General features: G+C 47.6%; 1 protein-coding gene across 4 annotated transcripts in view; it reads left to right on the plus strand.

The window, feature by feature from the left end:
• Positions 1-13,578, plus strand: part of CDH11 (cadherin 11) — a 154,541-nt gene that overhangs the window by 69,205 nt on the left and 71,758 nt on the right. The window lies entirely within an intron of this gene.

A 13,578-nucleotide genomic window follows, 5' to 3' on the forward strand; every position in this document is an offset into this window, starting at 1 on the left:
TATGGGATCAGCTCCCTGGCTGACTTCCAGGGAGACTCACTTGAGCTTCCATTCTTGGCACACTTTTCTTACGTAGGCGCCTCCTCAGAGCTGGGGCGGAATGACCAGAGTAGCCACAGGATATGGCGTCTGCCACCTGCTATCCCATTGGGCTTTCAGTAGGGCACTAGGGCACATAGATGAATGACTGGAGGTGAAAAGCATTTGTCCTTATGCTCATGAAAAGCGTACACGCATTGAGACCTCCTGAGTGATAATCAGCGGGGGCTGCTGGGCACAGGTTACCCAATTACCTTTCATTTGCATAAAAGTCAATCCCAAAAAGCCACTAGGTGGGCAGCTCACCTGGTTCTGCTTTGTCCCTGACAGTTGGGAACATTGGCAGCCTGCCTCCTCGCCCCCCGTGCCTGCTGGGTCTGTCTGTGCGTGCACATTTCCTATTTTGGGATGTAGGCCACTGTGGAGAAAGAGGCCAAGTATCTGTCTGTAGCTGGTGTCACTAGGATCATAAACAGACACTCAGTTCACTTGCTGACTGCTTTGTAGACCTTCAGTGTGTACAATGCGCCTGGCACTCCTGCAATCAACTAAGGATTACAGGAACCTCTCCCGTGCCAGGCGACGTAAAGGTCCTGCCTTTGTCTGGATCAATGCCTAAGGAAAACTTTCAACCACAGTGGTGGTTCTTTGGTCCTGTTTTATTTAACTAATGACGAACAGAATGCAGAGACCAGTCCCGATAGCAACAATGAGCTGGTATTTATCGAGCGTGCCCATGTGCCAAGCACTGTGCTCTGTGCTTTACACTCACGACTTTGAAGTCACCGGAACGTTGACTGGTATGTGCAGTCATCATGGTTCTTTTATAGGTGAGGACACTGAGGTTCAGAGAGGTTAAGAAACTTACTGAGCGCCACGTGATTAACAGTGGGGGGAGCCCAAGTCTCCTTTCCTAAGCACTCTGTCTTCCGATTCTTTTTTATTTTGCCTTCCAGTCTTAACCATGGTGGAGGGCAGTTATATTACAGTTATTTTGGTAGGGCCATGTCTTAGCTCTCCCCTGGAGTTTGAGGGGGACCTGGCGGATTCTGGTCACTGCAGCCATATGCGGCTGACTATATGCACTGAGCGAGAGGTGACACCCAGGGTGAGGAAAACAACCCTGGATGTGTTCACTCATCAGCTATCTCTTGAGAACTGTTCCTGTTTTCTAGGTACTGGAGCTACGACAATGAACCAAGGGCATATACCTCTGGGACTACAACAGTGAAAGCAGAGTTGTGCTTTCAAAGAGCCCCCTTCCTTGTGCTGGAGTCAGGCCGGCAGGCAGACAACCCCAGCACAGGCACAGAGCCTCTTCTAGACAGCTTCAGGGTCTATAGGGACAGAGGGGCTGGCTCTGAGAGGGGAAACCAGGGTGAGCTTCAGGGAGGAGGTGATCTTTGGGCTTAGACATGAAGCATGAGTAGGCATTTCCCAGGAGAAGATCAGGAAGGATTTTTCAGGCAAAAAGAACAGTCCAGAAGTTCTGGAGTCAGTGTTTGCCCTGACTACGTGGTTGGTTTTCATTTTTATTATCTTTAAATAGATAAGACTGTTAAATAGATGAAGATGGTTTGAAATTCAAAAGGTGAAAAAAAAAAAAAAGGTCTGCAGAGAATTAAGTCTCCTTCAGTACCTATCATCTAATCTAGTCCATGAATTTCCTTCTCTGAGGCAACTACTATTTTTGGTTTTCTGTGTGACCCTCTAGAGATTTTCTGTGAGTTATAGCCAGGCGGTGTCTTTCCACACATTCGTGTATGTAAATGCTATCCAGCCGTAAACACTGTTGTGCACACTGTTCTACGCCTTGTTTGTTTTGCTTGCTCTCTTGTGACTTTAAATTAAAAAAATAAATTTCCAACCTATAGAAAAGTTGCAAAAATAATACAATTAATTTAAACCTTTCATCTAGAGTCACTGATTTTTTTAAAAAAGAATTTTGCCATGTTCCATGGAATGATTTTATGAATTTAATCCCTAATCCAGGTATAGCTTGGCTGTCAGTTGCCCAGAGGTCTGGGCGAGCGTCCTCTCCCCAGGGCATGCATATATATATATGCGAGATAACCCAGGTGTACTTGAAACCGACAACATGGTCTCTGTGTCCGTTTCCCTAAGCTGCCATAAGCAGCAGCTCTATCCCAGGATGGAGATGACAGGAGGGGCCCCTCTATGGGGCAATTTGATACCTGCCCACCTTGTGCTCATCTTTGGGAAAGGGTCTTTTCCTGTTGCTTCAAGTGCTCACTCAGCAAGAGGCTGGTGTCCTGGGCAGGTGAGCACGGCCCCGTGATCTGAGGTGGGAACAGACAGTCCCGGTGAAATCCGATCACTTCATTTCCGACAACTGGACATTGAGGTAGTGTGACTCTTCTGTGTGTCAAAGTCCACACTGCAGAGGCAACAAAGGCTGGTGTAGGATTCCCTCCTTTTAAAGATGAAAGCGCCTGAGCACTGCCCAGGTTATCGGTGCACTTCCTCTGTGCATTCCACGGCATGGGATGTTTGCACTCAGTGTGAGCGGGACTTTGAATACGATGACAGGCAGGAAGTAACCCAAGAAGGCAGGGTGATACGGTGTTGCAGCCAAGTGCCCGGGGCCCAGGAGGATTGTTTGCAGGTATTCGTTCATTCATTTGTTCATTCATTCATTCATTCATTCACTCATCCACTCATCAAGTAATTCCTGAAAGCCTTAGGTGGCACACTTTCATGCTTTGTGCCAAGACATGTGCATGCTCTTTGTAGGCTGGGTGCTCCAGCTCTGTGGGGTGACAAATATATAGACATATCTTGGCTGAATAAAGCAGTGGAGCCTGAGAGTGGCAGGGTGAAATCTGTAAGGAATGACTTCCTGACCTTCATTAACTCATTCATTCATACATGAAACACAGTTCCTGCCTGCTTGCTCTGCATGAAATCCACATGTGCACCTGTGAATAAGACCACTGGAGTTCCCATTGTCGTAGAACTTATGTGTCAGTTAGGGGGTATCTCCTGGCCCCCGGCTAAGTCTATTTCCTTAAATTGGTCCCATCAGGAAGGCTCTGCTGCTCCCAGAGTGTTTCAGGACAAAACCAGGCCACTGCCCATCAGCCCTGGCCCCGTGTGATTCCTAAGCCACAGCATCACCTTTCTCCTCTGGAGGCAACTAACCCAAATTACCTGTGCCCTGTGGGGGACTCAGAGCTCAAGGCAGTTTGAGAGAGCAGAGAAGGAAAGGTAACAATCCATACGAAAATCTGCCACCAATTAATTGTGTCTGCTGAGAAGGGCTGCAGCCAGACACCTGGCAGAAACCTCCACTTGGAAGCTTTAGAAAAATTGTGGAGGGGCCAGTAAGTTCACCTTTTTAAGAAGCTCTGAATTTTAGAATCTAACCACCATTCTAAATGCCAGTTAGGTTGTCATAGCAACAGTTCTTATACTTTTTTTTTCCCCCCTAAGGAAACAAATTTTTAAAAATCAGCTGCATACTTAGAGTTTGTGAGAAGGTACCTCTCTAAATGAATGTCTAGCAAGTTTCCTGCAGTACCGCCTTTCTGTCCATAACAGATGTTATTTGGGACCTCTCAACACTCCCAATTTCTCTTCCGAATTGCCACTTGAAAAATGGACCCAGGAGGATTGTTATTCATTTGCCCCTAAATCTTTTACCTCGTGCTTTGGGCAAGGAGAGAAAAAGCCTTTGTCGCTTGTTTAGTCTCACCCTTGTCGAGGGTTTGAGCTGGACCCGATAATGGCAGTGAGCAGCCTGTGCTCACACAGGACCCGCCAAGGTGGCTGGGAGTACGGCGGCTGCAGGCCCTCTTCCCCAGTCCTTCTCCGCGAGCTCCAGCATGGTTTCTCTAAAATCTAAGTTGCATCAAGTTGCTTCCGTCCAAAACCCCAAGCTTCAGAAGCATGTGTTCCCTCACGGGATAAATGACGGGGCCGTCCGCCTGGCTCCTAATAAGACTGACGTATCCAGCCCTCACTCCCTCTCATTCCATCCTGCCGTTTACTCTCCGTCCGTATGGTATTGCTGGTAGTCCCTGAGCACTGCGATGCTTCACTCTTCGAGTCTCTTGCACAAGGTTTCCTTCTCTGTCCCCATTTGTCTGGTTATGCGAAGGAGCCTCGTCTCCAGGTGGGGTTCCCGGACCCCGTGAGATAGAGTTGGTCACTTCTTCATCCTCACAGCCTTGGTTCCTTCGGGGTCTCGATACGCCTTCATGAGTCCTGGGCAACTCTGCCTTCATAAGCTCTTTTTCCATAAGAATATTAAATATTACATTTTATGATTGCCTTGCTATAAAGATGAATATATTCTTCTACCCTAAATGGTCAATTTTCCTTGTGACTTTAAAAGAAATGAAAACATTCCTGTGTGAGGGAGTGGAGAAAAGGGAAATTTTATGCACTGCTGGTGGGAATGTAAATTAGTGCAGCCGCTATGGAAAACAGTATGATGTTTCCTCAAAAAATTAAAAATAGAACTACCTTATGACCCAGCAATTCCACTGCTGGGTGTTTATCTGAAGAAAATGCCCACATATTCATTGCAGTGTTATTTACCATACCCAGCTCATGGAAACAACCTAAGTGTCCATCGATGGATAAATGGATAAAGATGATGTGATGTATACATAATGGTTTATCATTCAGCCATAAAACAAGAAGGAAATCTTATCGTTTGCAGCAACATGGATGGACCTCGAGGGCATTATGCTAAGTGAAGTAAGTCAGAGTGAGACAGAGAAAGATATATACCATATAATATCACTTATATGTGGAATCTTAAGAAAAAACAACAACAACAAGCAAACTTACATGGAGAACAGACTCGTGGTTGCCAGAAGTGTGTAGGGGGCAGGAGCTGGACACAATGGGCGAAGGTGGTCAAAAGCTACAAACTTCCAATTATAAAATAAATACGTTCTAGGTATGGAATGCACAGCATGGCAACTATAGTTAATAATACTGTAGTATGCGTTTGAAAGTTGCTAAGGGAGTAGATGTTAAACGTTTTCACCATAAGAAAAAAAATGATAGCTGTGCATGGTGACCGATGTTAACTAGACTTATAGTGGCGATCATTTCACAATATATACAAATATTGAATCATTACATCGTATACCTGAAACTAATATAATGCTATATGTTAATTATATTTTAATCAGAAACAAAATGAGACCCTAAATGTCCTGAGGGCCCCGGGCACGGTGACTGATGGAGAAGTTGGTATTGACATGCCTTTGTGACCTCATTGCCATTTATTTGTGTACAAACATACAAGATTCTTGAGGATGGAATGTGGGTGTTTAATGCCACATCTTCCATCAGTGTGTGGGGTGCACACGCACGCTTGGTAAACAGGCCTTCACAGGGAGACCTGGTCTCCATCCACCTGAGCCTTCTGCTGCTGAGAGCTTTGGCAAGCACTCCCTGATAAGCCAGTGCTTACTGTTCAAGTCCATTTTCAAGGGATAACGTCCTCCCTTCCCACTATCTGCACAGCCCTTTACATTTCTCACAGAGCTTCCTTGTGCATTATCTTCTTTGATCCCTTCAGGTGGTCATTCTCCATCTCTTTCTATGGAAGAGTAAACTGAGGCTCAGAGAGGTTACATGTAGTCTAGAAAACAAAGTGTCTCCTGCCCAGGGTCACACATGTTACATGGCAGAGGCATGAGTCTATTCCTTTTTTTTCCCCCAAGACCAATGTTAATGTTCTTTTCATCAAACCAGAGCAACCCACCCAAATTAAGGCAGGATTGCTTCACTTTCCTTTAACATGTTTTGGTAAGTACCAGGAGCTGTTAGAAACAGGAGGTCCCAATGGAGGTAGACGTGCTTCTAAACTGAACACTGCTGTCCGTACCCAGTCCCCACTCCACTGGAGGACTGGTGGCCTTAGCTACTGAGAGTGCTCTCAGCAGAGAACCTTCAGCTCTCAGACCCGATAGGGTTTGCCTCAGTTGCAGCTATTAACTTCAGCCAAGGCCATGTCCCCTTCTGGGACCGCCCACATCTGATGCCTGATCAATAAAGGTTTGGCCATCTTAACTCTACTTGTGATCACTTGGAAGGACTGTCCTTCACCCACAGCACCATGCAGGGTGGTCTGAGACTGGTGTTGGGCCTGCATCCCATCTTCCCTTCTCTCTATGTCCATTCCTGCTTCCCTTCTTCTCTCTCCCACATATGGTGTTTTCAAGGGCACCCCCTAATAAACATCCCCATGTGAAACTCCCATCTCAGAGTCGGCTTCCTAGAGAACCCAACCCGCCCCAGACTGTATCGAGTATTTTGCAACAAGCCTTGTGTCTGTGCATGAATACACCCGAGTCATTTGTTCCTTCATTGTTTTCACTGAATGCGTATTCAGTGGACGTGTAGCGCTGTGCTCGGTACCAGGATGCTGTGGGGAACAAGGCAGGAAAGGACCTCGGCACACAGGGAACTTCAGCCCCTCCTACTCGGAAGGCAGATTTTAATCCTGTTTCTGCATTCCAATTGTGCGTCTCCCTGGCTGCCCCTGCACTTTGGTGGAAGACAAGAGAAGCCTCTCCCTGGGTCCAGCTGATGGCTCTGCAAATACATGCTGCCTCCCAGGGGTCAGAGCCAGGGTCTGAATGGCCTTCTCTTCATCCATCCTGGGGCTTCTCTGTTAACCTTCGCTTGGCCTCTCAGGGGGCCTGTTGGGCAAGTCTAGGTTAGGAGGCCGTAGGCTGGGACAGGAGAACAGGGCTGTAATGGCTGCCCCAAGTGAGGGCTGAAGGGGAGGAATGGGGTTTAGAAGAGAGGCCAGTGGGAATCAGACCCTGGACTGGAAGTTACTTGAAAAGATAAAATGGAGGGATGACTGGTCTGGATTTAATCCGGAGCAGGGTGGAATAAGGGATTGGGGAGTGAAGTGCAGGTTTCATTGCAATTGTCTACAGTCCTTACTTACAACTGTCTGTGCCATTTTAATCAGAGTAAAACCCAGACCCTGACCACTCTGCCAGCTGCTCTCCGTCTGTGGTCACTTCCTGCTTCTCTGCCCTCACTCAGTTTGGCTCTTTCTGTCCCTTGAGTGGGCCCAGCCCCTTCTAGCTTTAGGGGCTTGGCACTTGCTGTTCCTTCAGTCTTAGTGTCCTCAAATGCCTGGCTCTTTCTCATCATTTAGGGCTCAGTTGAAACACTGCTCGGTAAGAGGCCCTTCCTGACGTCACAACCTGTAAAGCCACACCCACCACCCGCCCCCTTGTTATCTGACATTTCATCATTCTGTAACAGGTCACAGCCAGTCAACACAATTTGTGAGTATCACATGTATTTCCTTTCACGGTTTACTTTTTATCATGCTTCCCCTGTGAGAGTCTAAGTCCCACAAGGTTCAGAGACATGGTCGGCCTCGCCACCCCCCCAACCCCCCCCACCACCATGTCCTCAGCATCAATGTCCGCACTAGTAGTAGCTCAGAAAATACTTCTTGAATGAATGACTAAGTCAATACCTAATTATCAAATGTTTCCCTTATGGTTTGACAGGAATACGATGGCGCAGGGCCTGCCTTAGAAAATTACGTGGGGCAGAGCCCTGCAGCGTGGGCTCATCCATGCTCCAGGGTTGAGCAGAATCTTTTCTACTCCTCATTCTCTCTCTCTCTCTCTCTTTCTCTCCCTCTCCCTCTTTCTCCTTCTCTCTCTCCTTCTCTCTCTCTCTCTCTCTCTCTCTCTCTCTCTCTCTCTCTCTCTCTCTCTCTCTCTCTCTCTCTCTCGGCTCCTCCTGGGCCATCATTTAGATCTGAGTGGCATCGGTTTCCACTCTTGGGATGTTAACAGCTGTATAATGGCCCCCCTGCATGTGCATCTGTGCATTAACAGGGGCCTTTCGGCCTGCTCTTGCTTGCCTGACCCATCTCCCGCCAGGAAAGAACGTGCATCTGTAACACCCTGGAAAATTGGGGCTGACATGTAGCTTGGTACCCAGAGTGGTTTCACTGAAGCAAACACAGAGAATAGCAGCCAGGCCCTTAAATGCTTGAGCAGGTATCAATCAGAGGAATGATCCAATAATCCATGTTTATAAAGCCCGTGGGTATGAATTTTTGAAATAGTACTTTACCCCCACTTTATCTTTGACAAATAGTGTTTGTAACCATTGAGATATTTTATTTCAATTATGCGCCAGTGTGGTAGGGAGAAGGTTTCTGACAATAGCAAGGCATAAGCCATTTTTATTGTGCTTCTATTGCTATTCCCGTGGCTAAACTTGACTGGACAGTTCATTAAGATAAAAAATTAACAGCACATGCTTTGGGGAGAATAGTCATGGAACATGACAGCTTGTGGAGGCCTCGGCATTCTAGGCAGCAGACAGATGACAAACACACTGGTCTTCGGAAGAAGTGGGGCGATTGGCCAATCAGTCAGAAGCCAAGTGTTTACCAAGCACCTACTTATGCGTTCAGCCCTGAGCTGAGGTGCTGGGGGAAGGAAATTGCCGGAAACTTGGCCTTTGCCCTCCAAGAACATACCATCTATTTGGGAAGGCCTGGGAGATTTCAGCTGTCAGTCTGGGGGCCATGGAGGGATACACAGCAAATGCTTGACACTTTGGCACTGACTCTCAGGTCAGGAGTAATTCTGTGCGCACTTGAGAGATTTCTTAGACCTTGAAGAATAGCAGGATGTTGATTAGTAAACTGTGTTCTAAATATAGTAGCTGCTAATGGCTGTGAGTTTGCTTTTGGCGGTAAGGAAAATGTTCTGGAATTAGAGAGCGATGGATTGATGCACAACTTTGCAGGTATACTAAAAAAAAAAAACAACAACCCACTGAACTGTACACTTTAAAAGGGTGGAATTTATGATATATGAATTCTATCTCTAAGCTGTTGTTTTTTTTAAGTACCCTACAAGCTCTACACAGCTAAATTACAGTAAATTGTATTATATGTTCAGACAATTAGGCTTAGATGGAAGAGAGAAAAGGGGTGGGCAGACTAACATCAGTAGAAAGAAAACATACACCCATTTCACAGATGAGGAAAGGCAGAGTCAGCCGTCTATGCCTTGGCCCAGAAGCCACAGAGCTGGTAGTAATGGAGGGCCTTCCCCTCTAGCCCTAAAGACTCCAGTGCTCAGACACTCCCACACTACCCTGCTGGTGCCCAGAAAACAAAACAAAACAGGTCCAGGAATGCAGCAATGACACAAACGACAAGGATGGTAACAGATGATACCAGGGCCTTGCCTCTGCAGAATGCCCTCACCCCTTCTCCCATCTGTGCTGACGCCTCCCTGTGAGGAATCATCAGTATGTGTGTGTGCGCACAGCTGCAGAGGTGGGGTGTGTCTTAGGGGAAAAGGGGGACCGAGAGCAAAGAGACAAGTCTGTTTTCCCAGGCTGCGTCAAGAATGCTGCATCCTCTTCTCCAGGCATTCAAGGTGTTTCCACCTCCATTTAGGGCTCTGTCTCTGCCCGGGCTTTTCTTTGCACCCCGTTTCCCCAGTGCATGCCGAATTTCTACGCGAAACCATAGACATGTGGGGTCCGCAGAATGAGGCTTGGGATCAGGTATCCTGTCCGTTAAATATAGACGTCAGTGCTGCTTCTTTTCAGCTCTGTAGAAGCAGATACGCATTTCTATTGTAAAGCACACGTCTAGATTAAATCATTATCTCTCATGTGGTTAATAAGAGAGCTTTTGATGTCATTCTCAGCTTACTAGTATAAATAACGGGTCATGTTCTCATCCTGTTGGACAGGACGGAAATCTGGCTAAGGATTTGTAAATACGGCTGCATTTCATTTATTTTCACGGGGACATTTTCTTCTCCAGCCAACAATGGAATAACAGCATCCTGGGAGACAACCTGTGGAGGCATCACCAGGCACTAACCTAAGCGGTGAGATCAAAACAAAAGCTCTGTCTGCGATCTCCCCGCCAGAGCCCCAATCCAGGCAGCCCCCCACCCGTTGGGCTGCATTCAGGAAGCGTAAATAAAATGAGATCTTCAGGGAGTAAAAAGGACTGGGATTTATGCAATGGAAATAGTTCTCAAGCAGCAGACATCCTCTTTCTCTATTTCATTACAGTTTTGTTAGCTTGAAACGAGTTAAGAGGGCAATTTAAAAAAAAAAAGATTAACGTTTAAAGATGACTACAATCACCCAATAATCAGTGTCTATTCGATAGGGATTTTGTGACAACTGAAGGGTATTACCTCTAATGAACTTAGACCCACTCCTGTCACATAGAGAACGCTCCCTAAACAGGATGGAGGGGTGGTGGCGATGGGGATGCATGAGTCCATACAGTTTCAAATATCCAGGTGTTTCCAAATGTGGGCTGTGTAGACAGAGGTTCACAGTGGTTGATGGAACCCAGGTCACAGCCAGGTTTTTTACCACCCATGCGCACAGTCTTATGCTGGAGGGCCAGCTCCCTCTGGAGCTGGTCTGAGTGTCAGCTTGTGGAGGTGGCAACATGCACGGCCAGTCCTGCCAGGGCTGTGCTGGCACACAGGCTGGTTACCATGGGCAGGGTGCTCCTCTGTGCAGAAGGGTGGGCCTGTGACAATGCCCTCGGAATACAGAAGAACAGTGTGAGAGGCAGGAGTGGTGTCACTCGAAGGGCCAGCGACTTGGGTTGGCATTTCGGTCTGCCCGTCTCACTGTGTGACTTTGAACAGAACCGTTACCCTCTCGTGGTCATGTTTTATTGTTGGTCTTCTTGTTGTTGTTTTAATTTAACCACATCTGCAAAGTCCTTTTTGCCATCCAAGGTAACACCTTCACAGGTTCTGGAAGTTAGTAGGTGTATGGACATCTTTAGGGAGGGGGCGTTATTCTTCCTCATAGGACTGTCATGAGGATCACATGAGATAATGCATGTGGAATACCTAGCACAGTTCCCAGCACATAGTAATAGCTCAGTAAAGGTTATTCTCTTAGAAGTGCTGCTAATCACATTTGCGTGCATACCTCCAGGAGATAGCTGGGGGTCACCCTGGTTGGAATTCCCACAGCTTTGCCCTCTGGGCAGGACCCGTTTCCCTGTTTGGCAGTGGCTGGAGGCTTCCACTCATCTTAGCCCTGGAAGGAAGCCAGTCTGCAGAGATAGTTTTGTCTGGATAATGCCCCCTCCAGCAGTGGTAGGTTAGCCAAGCTTTGCCTCTTTTCTAAGCCTCAGCTTTCTTATTTGTAAACTGGGCGGAGAGGGAGAGGCCTGACTCTGGGGTTCCCACTTCTGTTGAAAATCTAGGAACTACGATAATTGATCACAGGGGAATCAAAAAAGGTACATGTTGGTGGGAAGGTATGTTTAGCGACTTCTCAAGGAAGATGGCCCATTGCCAAATAACCGCAGTCGTGGAAACAAGGCTCACCCACCCCAGCCACCCACGAGCCTACACAAGGTACCTAACTGGGTGCCTCTGGCTCAGAGTAGGCTAAGCAGTGCCGTGTGTGGGAGCCTGGCACCGGCTGCTTTCTATAATGAGTGGATCCGCAGACAAGCGAGGATTTGCGTTCAGGCTTCCAAGCTTAAGGTGGGGGCTGATAGTTCTATGTTGAAGACAGTGTTGTTGGCGGATCCAGGATTGAAGGGGCATAAAGTGGGTCGGGGAAGAAGCCTACTACGCTTCAGCCCCGTGCTGGCTGCCGTCTTCCTATCTGTTCACTCCCACCGCCTTGCCCTGTGCAGGGGAGCATTTTATCCTCATTTTTCAAAAGAGAAAACAGAGCCTACGAAAAATTGAATAATTTGCCTGATGCCTCACAGCTGGTAAGTGGCACGAGAAGAGGGAAATTGAATTAATACTTCAAATCCCAAATGGAGCTTCTTAGCTCTAACAGCAGGCCCTGCCTCAGCCTGAGCTATCAGGCTTTTTCCTTCCGGGTGATGCCACGCAGCGCAGGCCGCTCCATCAGCCCCCTTGAATGTCTCCACTGTCTCTCCCCAATGGACAGAAACCCAAGGCCACAGTATATTTTGTTCCAGCATTTCCTGTTTCACCCAAAGTTCTTCCGAACATCATCCCCGCCTCCCCTGCCGCCTTCCTTTCAGCCCTCTCTGTCTTCTCATCTCAAATTCCCCATCACTTCGGACAGAGAGACGAGTGATGGATGTTTGCAAACAGATTGAGACCGCGGTATCCCTCCCGCTGGGAGCAGGACACCACCTGTGACACCGTCTCCCAAGATGATCTCTCTGGAGCTATTTTGGGTGTCTGTTTTAGAAATAGCAAGAGCAGTGTCGGGAGGGTATTGGAAGCTAGTCCAAGTTATCCAGAGACAAGATGTGAGCAGAAGGCGAGGAGGTGACGCCACCTAACATGGGTCGTGGTGAGCAATGGCTTGTGGCTCTGAGGAGGTGGGTCTGCATTTCTTTTGTGACTGGGGAGCGCCCCCATCAGGACATTTGGATGCCTGGGTTCAGGTGTTTACACAAAATCAATCCCTTTAGTTGAGAACGATGGTCCCTAAGGAACACAGCAGGCGCCTTGCAGACAGATGCAGCATCAGATCCGCGCCTCTAAGAGGCCTGAGCAGAATGAAACTGAGCCTTGAACCGAGCACACCTCGCGTCTCTGACCTGGTGACGCGCCACAGGGGAGTCAAAAGGCTCTTGGGGTGGAGAAAAAAAAAAAACAACACAAGCACCACAGGGTTTTTTTTCTCTATGAGAAAGGTGGGTAGGCCACCTGAAAGTCGAATTGTTGAAAGTGAAATCTCGAAGACCAGATGGGCAGGGGTCACTGGCTGTGTGACCTTGAGCAAGTTACTTAGCTTCTCGGAACTTCAATTTCTTCATCTATAAAGTGGGGATAGCATAGCAGAAACCCGAAGGGCTGCGTGCAGATTAACAAAATAAAGCATGTAGTGTGGTCAGCACGGTATTGAGCATGGAATAAACACCCAGTACCCGTGAGGCACCCTCATCGTCGGCTGTGTCCTGGACACCAAGCTGAGCTGATTGAAGGCTGGATTGGGGTTGATTTGAGAGCGTCCACTTCCAAGTGGACACTGTGTTCCCCCTCGAGGAAGTTTTTTCCTTTCTTGGGGCAGGATTCCCAGCCTAAGCCTTATTCTCAGGTAGCAGCCTTCACCTTCACGAATCTCTCTGAACATTGAAGAGAATGACTGATTCCTTCGTTCTCCATCCCTAAAACAAGGCCTACCTTTACCTTTGTCGGCTGACGTGTCCAATGAGCTGATGTTTGTGAAAGCCCTTTGTAAATTACAGAGTGCTGTAAAGTCTGAATTACTTTGATGGCTATCCCCTGGGCATTTCATAAACAATGTTGAAAATTAAGGACGCATACTACTGGTATTCAAAAAGCATTTGTGCTGTTTTAAATATATAGCTATTAACCATCAGCAGACGGGTTTGATAACACTGTCTTCAATCTGATTTAAATATTAGTAACCCCCGACTGAGAGCACCTTTCTGGCAGGGACAGCACAGAAGATGCCAGCAGGCAGTGGGGCATAATGGTTAGCTGTGACAGCTCTGCGGTTCCTCCGGGTTTGAAGACCGCCTACTGAAGTGCTTTG

Source organism: Hipposideros armiger, unplaced genomic scaffold (genome assembly GCF_001890085.2).
Source record: "Hipposideros armiger isolate ML-2016 unplaced genomic scaffold, ASM189008v1 scaffold_9, whole genome shotgun sequence".
Classification (NCBI taxonomy): Eukaryota; Metazoa; Chordata; class Mammalia; order Chiroptera; family Hipposideridae; genus Hipposideros; species Hipposideros armiger.